This window comes from Eubalaena glacialis, chromosome 9 (assembly GCF_028564815.1).
Source record: "Eubalaena glacialis isolate mEubGla1 chromosome 9, mEubGla1.1.hap2.+ XY, whole genome shotgun sequence".
In the NCBI taxonomy this organism is placed as follows: domain Eukaryota; kingdom Metazoa; phylum Chordata; class Mammalia; order Artiodactyla; family Balaenidae; genus Eubalaena; species Eubalaena glacialis.
This window is the reverse complement of record NC_083724.1, coordinates 102,035,626-102,049,084: the sequence shown is the minus strand read 5'-3', so window position 1 is coordinate 102,049,084 and position 13,459 is coordinate 102,035,626.

Genomic DNA, 13,459 nt, shown 5'->3' with positions numbered 1-13,459 from the left:
GGAAGAACATAGAACACACTGAAGCATGATAAAAATGGGGCTTGCTATTCAGAAATCTCTCACGTGTTTTATAATCCCACTAATGAGATAAGACAGTTGTGGACGTGTGGTCACCAACTCTCCATACTTGCCAGATAGGGTAGAAAAGTCCTGGACAAAAAAATTCATTCACTGAGCTCAGTGTGTGCACGGAAGTATTGCAATTAAAAAAAGAGCTTAAAAAAAATCAAGCTAATATTTATAAAATGGAATAAACCATAACACTGCAAAGATACAAAAGCCCTTAATAAATGGAAAAACCTTGGCAGACAATCTAAAATGCCTTCTGTAATGGATATATGTGTGATTCCCCACAATTCCTTAGGTACTTAAGTAAGTAATGAGTTTATATTATTTTGAAGAGGAGCAGTTTTCAAGGTCACTAACAGTATCTGCTAGGGCAGCCTTTATTTTGATACCAAACTTGAATATGCAAAAAGAAGGTCTTGTGTGAGGCTGGTCCATTGCAGTATGGCCTGGAGGGGGAGTCGGCCTCCTTCTAAGCACAGCCCTTTGGAAACAGAAACCTGTTCCTTGAAAACCAGCCAAAGCTCAAGGCAATCAATTCTCATAAAGTACTGAAGAGGTGGGTCTGTCCTGGATGGCACCTGACATAATTCATCCTGCAGGAACTCAGGGCTGGCATACCTGCCGTTGATCCCAGCAGAGAGTAGTAAAAAGCGGCACCCTCAGGGACATAGTTCCTCTCCCCAATCTTAGAAGGGATTCTGCTAGATTCCTGTGTGGTCTCTTGGTGCTGCAAAGCTGTTACAGCATATGCAGGGATTCATTTCACAGATAATCCCTGCTCCAAGTCAGGCTGGTTACCCAGGCAGCCAGCCTGGTTTGTTGCTTATGTATCAAGGGGATTTTCAGTCTCGGCAAATTAAAATATTATTAAATGCCAAAATAAATCTGAATGCGTAGAAACTTTCCTAAAAATATTTCTCTACTATAATAATTTTTAAAGTTTTTGTTGCTGTTTTGTTCTTCTTTTCTTCATAATTAAACCCATGGGTTACTGGCTTAGGTTTAGTTTCAGAATGAGGGCAAGGATTTGTCTTTTGTAGCATAACTAATGATTTTTTTATCTTAATTATTTTAAGTTTGTTGAAACCTCACCCTTTATATAAAAATGTAAACACTTCTAATGTGCACATCTCAAATTTTTTAAATAAAATAATAATAAACTATGATCTTTAACTCTGCAGGAGTCTCTGTGCCATTATTTGAAATGATAACTCAAGGATGTTGGCACTGTGGAACTAATCCCTCGCCTGGAAGACGTCATTATTCACCAGCTGATTTAGAACAACCTGAAACTCACATACACAAGGCAGTGTGGGGTACAAGCATATAGTATTTGGAAATGCAGTTTGATGAAAATCAAACACAGAAGGAAGAGGCTGTTCATTGTTATGCTAAATAAAATCTAGATCAGGGCAATGGAATTCCAGCCTTAAGATCTTGATTAATCAAAAACTATGATTAAACAGTACATGGCAAAATATATTGTACACTACTTGCTGGCCAAATGCAGTAGACTCGCTCTGTGGGTTTCTGTTCATCCTGGCAAACCCAGCCCTCAATTTATATGGGAGTAATTCATAAGAGAAAGGTGTTCTTTTTACATTATCCCTAGCAGCCCTCTGCTGCAATATACATTACACTCTTTCTATATTAGAAGTGCTTTTAAAATTAAGAGCCTTTTTTTTTTTTCTAATTTACTGCCCATATCTGATTTTCTAGAAGTCTGAGGGTTTTGAAGATTGGACAGTGTAATGCAGAGAGCTGCCCCCCACTCCTCCCAGCCCTGCAACTGCCCAGGCACAGTTTCTCACCCTTGGCACAATTGCTATTTCGGACTGAATAATTCTTTGTGTTGGGGGTTGCCCTGTGCAGTGTGGTGTTTCGCAGCATCCCTGGCCTTTACCCACTAGATACAGTAGCAGCAACCACCAAACCCACAATCACCCCCAACGTGCCCCCAATATCCCCAACCCTCTAACACCCCACAACACCCCCCCATCCCCGCCTCCTCAGGTTGTGAGAACTGAAAATGTCTCCAAATTTTGTCAAATGTCCACCTCTACCGCCCTTAGTCTGAGGCTGAAGAGAGCAGCCTTGCTCAAGGTCACATGCTCTTCCAGTTCAGGAAAACTCTGAGGGCTCGCTCCCAGCCTCCAGCCTCAGAGCTCCCTGGAGGACCAGTGGAGGCCTTGGCTGTGAATGCATCACCTTCTATGTCTCCCTCTTTCCCATCCTGCTTTCTTCACTCCTGACGTTGATCCCATGAGCTCACACCGTTTAATAATCTCCATCTCAGGCAGGTCATGCTTCTCCCAGAACCAAATGGGTAACAAAGTATTTCATCAATTCACAGAAGCACATTTTTATCACATTTTATCATCAGTGAAATCAGATTGTTCTTAAATCCGTGGCATGTTATACCTTAATTGGCAGCATGTTTTCTTTCTTATGGTAAATAAAATAACAGTCTAAAAAAGGAATTCCAACTCTCCTACACTGTTGGTGGGAATGTAAATTGGTACAAACACTATAGAAAACAGTTTGGAGGTTCCTCAAAAAACTAAAAATAGAGTAGCCATATGATCCAGCAATCCTACTCCTGGGCATATATCTGGACAAAACTATAATTCAGAAAGATACATGCACCCCTATGTTTATAGCAGCACTATTCACAATAGCCAAGACATGGAAGCAACCTAAATGTCCATCGACAGAGGAATGAATAAAAAAGAAGTGGAAGAGTGAAATAACGCCATTTGCAGCAACATGGATGGACCTAGAGATTATCACACTAAGTGAAGTAAGTCAGAAAGACAAATACCATATGATATCACTTATATGTAGAATCTAAAATATGACACAAATGAACTTATCTATGAAACAGAAACAGACTCACAGACATAGAGAACAGACTTGTGGTTGCCAAGGGAAAGGTGGGGGAGGGATGGAGTGGGAGTTTGGGGTTAGTAGATGCAAACTAGTATATATAGAATGGATAAACAACAAGTTCCTATTGTATAGCATGGGAAACTATATCCAATGCCGTGTAATAAACCATGATGGAAAAGAATATGAAAAAGAATATATATATATATATGAATCAGTTTGCTGTACACCAGAAACTAACATTGTAAATCAACTATACTTCAATTAAAAAAATAAAAATTAAATTAAAAAGGAATCTCATTTTAGTTGGTTAAATATAATAGATGAAATAAAATTAAAGTTAAAATTTTGGTATGAGAAAACAATACATTAGCCTCAGGTTATTAAATTATTTAGTAAAAACATTGGCTTCCAAGTGGGAATTTAAATTTAATATCTGTGCTAGCTGTTTTTCTTAGTTACTAATTATATTTTGGTGCAGCAATAATTTACTACTTTGCATGTTAATTTAAATGTATTAATCTTGAGATACATGCATATATATATGTCTATGTGTATATATCCATGTGTAGCTAGATTGTAAAGTGATAGATAAAAACAAAGCTGCATTATTTTTCTGAGGTATCTATTTTCTCATTAAGTTACCTTCTTGAAAATATGTATAAAAGAGCCAATGTCCTCTGTTTTGTGTTACATTTATATCCTCTAGGTCATCTAGGTAATGACTTTTCTTCAACACAAGGCATCTAAACCTATGACTAACCTATATCATGATTTATATTGTCATTAAGTGAACCATGTAGAACTACATTTTGAAGGACGTGTTGTGAATACTGCCTCTGTTCACCTTTAGCAATCCAAACTGCATTGGAAGCAGTTCAATTTAATTGCCGTTTGCTGGTATGTAATTGCCTATGATTTGACATTGAGCAAGATATTTTTTTTTCCTTTCCCAGATCAGTAAAGTACTAATATAATATGCTTTTTTTTTTCAGATTTTACAATGATCTCTAATTAAAATAGATTTTGAATTACTTATGTATTAATGCTTCATGTACTTTTTTCAAGATATTTAAAACATTTTTGAGCTACAATAGAACTTTATTTTTTTTATAAGTTTATTTATTTTACTTTTGGCTGCATCGGGTCTTCCTTGCTGTGTGCGGGCTTTCTCTAGTTGCAAGGAGCAGGGGCTACTCTTCGTTGTGGTGCGCGGGCTTCTCATTGTGGTGGTTTCTCTTGTTGCAGAGCACAGGCTCTAGGCACACAAGCTTCAGTAGTTGTGGCTCACAGGCTCTAGAGCGCAGGCTCAGTAGTTGTGGTCCACGGGCTTAGTTGCTCCATGCCATGTGGGTTCTTCCCAGACCAGGGCTTGAACCCGTGTCCCCTGCATTGGCAGGAGGATTCTTAACCACTGTGCCACCAGGGACGTCCCTACAATAGAACTTTAAATGTTAAACTTGTTAAAGGTCTTCAAAAGAGCCACATGTATACACTTTCAAAATGTAGCGATTATTTTCAGAAAAGGCAAAATTTTTAAAATATATTATGCAAAGTGTGGGCTATTTGATAAAGCATTTATATTAAGTGGTCATGGAAATATATTTCCAATATGAGGTGAATACTACAGTTGATCTAGAACAAACTGTAAAGTCAAAAACTAGAAGTTAAAAATATAATTTCATCAGTTGTATCTTGATAATCATGTTGTTGCCTAAACATTCCCTTGTGTATAAAATTACTTAGGATCAACCATTTTACAATTTCGTTGGTGGCTTAAATTAGACATTGTTACACAAGGTAATGTGTATTTTTAAATATTCAGGGAGCCCAGGTCTATCTAGGTAGGTGTGAAACTTCATCTTCCAAAACAAATGACACATACAGACCTGAGATTTAGGAAATTTTTATTCACAAGGTAAATAGTGGACTCTGAATCCAGCATCTCATTTTCTAGCTCAAATAATGACACAATCAAATGCAATTTAATTATCTTTAGGTCATAATCAATCCATGCACATTACATGATCTTGTCAGTTGATTATAAAAAATTCCACAAGACAGAGTGCTTCATCATCTTTTTTTCAGTCTGCAATTACGGCACAATAATTTTTGCTACTAATCATATTGATGGGGGCTGTAATGCTTAACTAACCTTCATAAAATACTATCGACATCTGCTCTCAGGTCACATCACACTATCAGTAACAGCAACACCAGCTACACCAGCTACTTTTAAAACTGTTTTTATTGATGCTGCAGGTGGCCCTTGTTAGCTCTGTGATAATACTGATTTAATCGAACTATAGAATGGAATTAACCAAAGCTCTGAAATGTTTTCCCAAATATATATTGACAAAGGGAAATACAAAATAGATAAGAAAATGACATTTAAAGAGCAAGCAGACTTTCCTAAAATAAAATATTTGGCTTTGTTTGATGAGACCATCCTGAAAAACTGAATAAAAGAGTCTTGGCATATTACATTTTCAGTGTATGCCTATTTCATGTAAAAAACAGAAACAAAAACTAATCAGTATGCTTTTTAAAAAACTGCCAACTTTTGTGTCTTCACTGGTTCTACTTACTTGACAAAGGAAAAAAAAAAAAAGCTTTTTCCTAATAATTAAAAATTAAAGTTAAACAAGTGTGTTCATCTTTTTCTTTCTTTTTAACTGAACAACAAAGGGCATTAGAAATACAACATGTTGCAGTGAAATCCATCACTGAACGATTTCTATTACAAAATGTAAATCCAGTAGCTGACAAAAAACCCAATATTTCTTGATGTAGCAAATATAGAATATATTTATATTAGAGGTTATAGATAAAATATATGATATTTGTCAGTTTATCTGTTTTGCTTCTGGAGCTGTTCTTAACTAGGTTCTACAATAAGTGGTTTAAATTAAGAGCTGTAACTGGCATACAATGTAACAATTTAAAAAACTACACTTGTGAATGAATTTCAATAAACCCCTGCGACAAGACTCTATAGGTGTAAACTAAAAATAATAAGCATATGCAGAATCAAGTAGACTGATTAAAAAAATGTATTATCATATTGGTCTTGGCATTTTTTCCCTTTACTTTCCCAGTTGATGTTGTCTTTATCTTTCTCATACAATGAAAATATATGTAATTAGAAATTATACCAGAAATTATTATAGGGGTTTTTCCTGTGAATAATTAATAAACACATTTAGATCATGACCCATGAGCTTTATCAGAAATACAATCTCAGATTTCAAGTGTTTGCTGTGGCACTTTGCTTAACGCAAACTGGCTCAAGCTTTTGAAGTGTTAAAGGGATTCTCAATTCAAATCAACTTGGATTTTGATTGTAAAATAAAAGAATATTTTGGAAGACTTAAGGATGATGAGACTTTTGTAATTCTATAGAAGCAGAAAAAAAACATGATAGCATTTTTTTTTTTTTTTTTTGAGGAGAGTAAAAGAAAAGATTGATCATCCCAAGCAACACACTACAGAAAGGTTTTCTAGAGAAGGGAGGAATGGCTGGCTGGTCAAGCCATTTGTTAGTTTGGAATAGTACAAGGTCATAACCACCATGCATTTTCAACTGCAAATACCGAAAGACTGAAGACTCACTGGAATCCAGGAGGCCAGGCTCTCCCTCCACTGGCCCTACTCCTGGGGTGAGCTGTCCTGCAATGCCCACAGCTGACCCAGAGTAGGTGCTCCCACTCAGTGGAAAGTGGTGGCAGCTGCCAGCCATGAAAGCAGGATTAGAGGGTGGTGCTGTGTCTTTCTCTTGACCAATGCTTTTTTTGTGGTTGTTGAGGTTACATCCGCAGTAAGCTTTGACATGGAATGACTTCATATATTTGAAAGTAAATCAAGCCACTAAAGTATAAGAAATTTAAATCCCCAAAAGATAGTCTCTTTAATAAATGGTGTTGGGAAAACTGGATATCCACACGCAAAAGAATGAAACTGAACCGCTATTTTATACCACTCACAAAAAATGCACTTAGAATTGATTAAAGACTTGAACTGAAGAACTAAAACTACAAAACTCCTAGAAGAAAACATAGGGGCTAAGCTTCTTGGTCTTGGCAATGATTTTTTTGGATTTAACACCAAGAGGAAAGGCAACAAAAGCAAAAATAAACAAGTGAGATGCCACCAAACTAAAAAGCTTCTCCATCGTAAAGGAAACCATCAACAAAATAAAAAGGCAACATATGGAATGAAGGAAAATATTTGCAAACCACATATCCAATAAGGGGTTAGTATTCAAAATATACAAGGAAGTTATACAACTCAGTAGCAAAAAACAAACAAACAATTTGATTAAAAAATGGGCCAAAGACTTAAGTAGATACTTTTCCAAAGAAGACATACAAATGGCCAACAGGCACATGAAAAGAAGCTCAACATCACTAATTATCAGGCAAGTAAAAATCAAAACCACAATGAGATATCACCTCACCCCTATCAGAATGGCTGTTATCAAGAACACAAGAGATATCAAGTGTTAGCAAGGATGTGGAGAAAAGGAAACCCTTGGCATTGTTGGTGGGAATGTAAATTGGTACAGCCACTTCGCAAAACAGGATGGAATTTCCTCAAGAAAATAAAAACAGAACTGCCATATGATCCAGTAATCCCACTCTGGACATATATTCAAAGGAAATGAATTTAATACCTCGAAGAGATATCTGTATGCCCATGTTCATTGCATACACAACAGCCAAGACATGGAAACAACCTAAGTGACCACTGACGATGAAAGGATAAAGAAAATGTGCTTTATATATATATAAGTATATATATATATATATATACACACACAAAACAGACTATATTCAACCTTTAAAAAGAAGGAAATCCTGCCATTTGCACAAACATGAATGAAATTGGACGGTATTATGCTAAGTGAAATAAGTCAAACAGAGAAAGACAAATACTGCATGATACCACGTTTATGTGGAATTTTTTTAAAAAGGCAAACTCATAGAAGCAGAAAATAGTGGTTTCCTGGAGCTGGAGGGTGGAGGAAATAGGAAGAGACTGGTCAAAGTGTACAAACTTTCAGTCATAAGATGAATAAAGTCTGTAGATCTAATTATATCATAGTAACTATAGTTGATAATACTTTATTATATAATTGAAATTTGCTAAGGGAATAGAACTTAAGTGTTCTTACAAAAAAAAGGTAAATATGTGAGGTGATGGATGTGTTAATTAACCTTATGGTAGGAATCCTTTCACAATGTATATGTGTATCAAATCATCATGGTGTATGTGTTAAATATATTACAATTTTGTTTGTCAATTATACCTCAATAAAGCCGAAATAAAAAGAAATCAAAACTGCAGAAATGCCAAATGCATATATGTTGATAAAAATTAAGTAAAAATTTTTAATACTTGGAGGGTATAAAATAGATAGAAAAATGACAAATATTTTGGTAACACTTTTTGCTCCCTATTAAAGGCGAAGATATTTAATTCCAGTGTTTTAAGTATATTTAGCATTTTATGAAAAAGAATGATTTTAAAATATCAGTTAAAATATAGGATTGTTTTGTGCTAAAAATATGACAAAATGCTATATCATTTAAAATAACATTAAAAAGGTAAATTTAAGAATGGTTGATAGGAAAACTGATATCTAAGAGATTTCAGTTCTGAAGATTTACTAGCTAAGGATCACAATGAATGTGAAATGTATCTGTCATTTATTGAATTCACTCTATGTGTTATATGCTTTACCTTCTTTTATCTCCAAATTCTCCAATTCTTATCTCTGTTTTGTAAATTAGATTGAGAGAGCCTGTTCTCACGGTCACAGTTAACTTTCCTCTTTCCTTGGCAGAAAAATATATATCTAGTAACCTAAATTACAAAGAGTAGCACAAGAATTGTGTCCTACATGACCTTTAACTAGATGGATAGATGTGCCAAGGTAAATGGAAAAATCCGTCTCCAAATTTATATATAATCAGAAAGGATAACTGAAACCAGCACTGCTGATAGAGATAAGTGTAGGGAAAATTTTACTCACATCTTCACCCAATATTTCAGATGATACAGTTACTTAACAACATTCTAAGCTGCATAGAAAATCATCTTTGCCAGGTTTTGGGATAATTTACCAGGATACCCAGTTCATTCATAGTTTTCTGATGATTAGGAAACTGAGAAGGGTAATCTCAGCATGATCTGGAACTTGCCTCTGAGACAGCACTGGTGATTTTTTTGGATATTGAGTGTTCCCTAAAACTTTAGATCAGGAGCACAAAGAGAAACATCTTCTGTCTCATCTCATACAAACAGATTCTAAATCCCTCTAATTCCTCCATTTGGTACTATTTCTGGGTTAATAAGAATTATAAAGTGGAGAAAAGAAAAAGACCAAACAACTGCTGGCCAGGCTAGTAAAGGAAGATCAAACTTAGGAGGGGTCATGCCAAGAATCTGGCAAAAAGTCAGATACAATTGTGAGCGCCTGGTCTGCTGAGCCCCATTAGCCATTCTTAACCCTTCTAAACTGAAAATTAAGCCTAGAAGATCTCTAATTATCTTTACAACATATTATAACATATTGACCTATTCAAATTTCCTCCTCTGGGTAATGTTTATTACACGTCTTCATATATTACCAGGGCATTATATTTCTCAAAAAATTCTATTTTTTTACCACAAAATATCCTTAACTCTTTCACTTCAATCTCATTCTTATTCTTAACTACTTAAAAAATCTTTCTTATCATTTTTTTTCACTAACCAAATCAGAGTTTTATTTACTTCCAAGACATTTTCAGAAATCCAAATTTTGACTCTGATCATATATATTTTGTTCTATTTTCAGCTTTTATATCTTACTCTTATTTTATTCCAATTTATTTATTTTATTTTGCAATTTCTTAATTTGAATTTTGGCTTTGGTGTTTAATAAGAATTTTCTTTGTATCAAGAAGAATGATGGATTTTTATAAATCCTCTATGGACATAAAGAATGTGTATTCTTTGTTAGAGTGTATTACATACTATATCTTTATTAAATATGACTTGATTAAATGATTTGAATCTTCAACATGCATGCTTATTTTTCCTTCTTTTTCTTCTTAAGTTCAGTGGTTTCCAGAACTTTTTAATTTTTTTAATTTTAATTTGTTTCCTATTCAGGTAACTGCTTTGTAACATTATATAAATTTCATGTGTATAGCATTATATTTCTATTTCTGTATACACTATAGCATGTTCATGACCAAAACTTTAGTTTCCTTCCATCACCATACAGTTGATTCCCTTTACCCATTTCACCCTTCCCTCCATCCCTTCCCTTCTAGTAACCACTACTCTGTTCTCTGTATCTACATATGTGTTTGTTTGGTTTGGTTTGTTCATTTCTTTTTTTGTTTGTTGTTTTTTATATTCCACATATGAATGAAATCATATGATATTTGTCTTTCTCTTATTTCACAAGGGCCATTCACACAGTCACAAATGGCAAGATTTCATCTTCTTTTAGTGGTGGGTAGTATTCCATTGTATATGTATATCACATTTTCTTTATCCATTCATCTGTTTATGGGCACTTAGGTTGTTTCCATATTTGGCTATTATAAATAATGCTGCAATGAACATAGTAGTGCATATATCTTTTTAAATTAGTGTTTTTATATTCTTTGGATAAATACCCAGAAATGGGAGAGCTGGATCATATGGTAGTTCTATTCTTAATTTTTTGAGGAATCTCCACACTGTTTCCCATAGACCAACTTACATTCCCACCAACAGTGTATGAGGGTTTCCTTTTCTCCATATCCTTGCCAACACTTGTCATTTTTTGACTTTTTGATAGTAGCCATCTGACAGGTGTGAGGTGATATTTCATTGTGGATTTGACTTGCTTTCCCTAATGATTTGTGACATTGAGCATCTTTTCATGTGCCTGCTGGCCATCTGTATGTACTCTTTGGATATATGTCTATTCAGATCCTCTGCCCATTTTTTAATCAGGTTGTTTGTTTTAATTTGATATTGTTCATATAAGTTCTTTATATATTTGGATATTAACCCTTTGTGATTTGCAAGTATCTTCTCCCATTCGGTAGGTTGTTTTTTCATTTTGCTGATGGTTTCCTTTGCTGTACAGAGCCTTTTAGTTTGATGTAGTCCAATTTGTTTATTTTTGCTTTTGCTTCCCTTGCCTCAGGAGTTATAGCCAGAAAAATATTGCTAAGACCAATGTCAAAGTACATACTGCCTATGTTTTCCTTTAGAAGTTTTATGGTTTCAGGCCTCACAATCAAGTCTTTAATCCATTTTGAGTTGATTTTTATGTATGGTGTGAGACAGTGGCCTAGTTTCTTTTTCCTTTTTTCCTTTTTGTATGTGACTATCCAGTTTTCCCAACACCATTTATTGAAAAGACTATCCTTTCTCCATTATATGTTCTTTCCTTCTTTGTCAGAAATTAATTGTCCATATATGTGTGGATTTACTTCTAGGCTCTCAATTCTGTTCCTTTTAGCTATGTATTTGGTGGGGTGTTTTTGTTTTGTTTTGTTGTTTGCTTGTTTTTTGCTAATACCATACTCTTTTGATTACTATAGCTATTTAATAGCTTGAAATCAAGGAATATGATACCTCCAGCTTTGTTCTTTTTTGTTAAGATTGCCTTGGCTACTCAGGATCTTTTGTGGATCCATGCAGATTTTAGAATTTTTGGTTTTATTTCTGTGGAAAAAGGTCCTTGGGATTTTGATAGGGATTACATTGAATCTGTAGATTGCTTTAGATAATATGGACATTTTAATAATGTTAATTCTTCCAGTCCAACATCACAGAATATCTCTCCATTCATTTGTGCTTAGTTCAATTTCTTTCAACAACATCTTATAGTTTTCAGTCGTTCATCTCCTTGGTTAAATTTATTCCTAGGTATTTTATTCTTTTTGATGCAATTTTAAATGGGATTCTTTTCTTAATTTCTCTTTCTGCTAGCTCATTGCTAGCGTATAGAAACACAACAGATTTTTGTATGTTGATTTTGTACCCTGTGACTTAACTGTGTTTGTTTATTATTTCCAATAATTTTTGGTGGAGTTTTTAGGGTTCTCTATGTATAAAATCATGTCATCCACAAATAGTAACTGTTTTACTTCTTCATTTCTAGTTTGGATACCTTTTATTTCTTTTTCTTGACTAGCTGCTCTGCCTAGGACTTCCAATACTATGTTGGATAAGCCTGGCAAAAGTTGGCATCCTTGTCTTGTTCTTGATTTTAGAGGGATAGCTTTCAAATTTTCACCATTATGTGTTATGTTAGCTGTGGATCTGTCATATAGGTCCTTTATCATGTTGAAGTATAAGGGGGTGTTAAAATTCCCTACTATTATTGTGTTGTGATCAATTTCTCCCCTTAGGTCTGTTAATAATTGCTTTATACATTTTGATGCTCTTATGTTAAGTGCATCTATATTAATCATTGTTATATCTTCTTGATGAGTTGGCCCCTTTACTATTATATACTGTCCATTTTTGTCTCTTGTTACATTTTTTTGGCTTGAAGTCTATTTTGTCTGATATGAGTATGGCTACACCTACTTCCTTCTGGCTAATATTTGCTTGGAGTATCATCTTTCTTCCCTTTACTTTGAACCTGTTTGTCTATAGAGCTGAGGTGAGTGTCCAGGATGCAGCATATAGTTGGATATTGTTTTTTAATCCATCCAGGTACTCTGAGTCTTTTGATTGGTGAATTCAACCCATTTACAATTAGGGTGATTATTGATAGTTGAGGACTTAGTACTGACATTTTATCTTTTGTTTTCTGGTTGCTCTATATCTCCATTGTTTCCTTTTCCTTGTGTTTCTGTCTGCCATTTTGATTTGGTGGTTTTCTCTGTTTTCCTCAGTTTCCTTTTTTCATGTTTCATGTCTCTGCTCTAGATTCATGTTTTGTGGTTACCATGAGGTTTTTATAAAATGTCTCATAGATAAAATAGTCCTTTGTGTGTGAGAGCATCATATCTTCATTTACCTACGTGGGTTCTATCCTTTGCCTCTTCCCCTTTTATGTTTTTGTTGTCTCAAATTATCCCTTTTTATATTGTGAGTTTGTTACCAAATTGAAGTAGGAATAGTTATTTTTTTCCTGCTTTTTTCCCTCTAATCTTTGTGCTGTAATAAAGTGTTTAAAAACCTATTCTTATATAGAGTTGCAACTTTCTAATTCTGTCTGTCTAGTTATCACCTCACTCAAAGTTTTGTGTACTTTTGCCTTTTTGTTTTTGAGAGAAGAGTTCCTTTCAACATTTCTTGTAAGGCAGGTCTAGTGTTGATGAACTCCCTCAGCTTTTGTTTGTCTGGGAAGATCTTTATTTCTCCTTCATATCTGAATAATAACTTTGCAGGGTAGAGTATTGTTGTCTGACAGTTTTTATCTTTCAGTATTTTGAGAATGTAATTCTACTTCCCCCTGGCCTGTAGAGTTTCTGCTGAGAAATCTGCTGATAGCCCAACA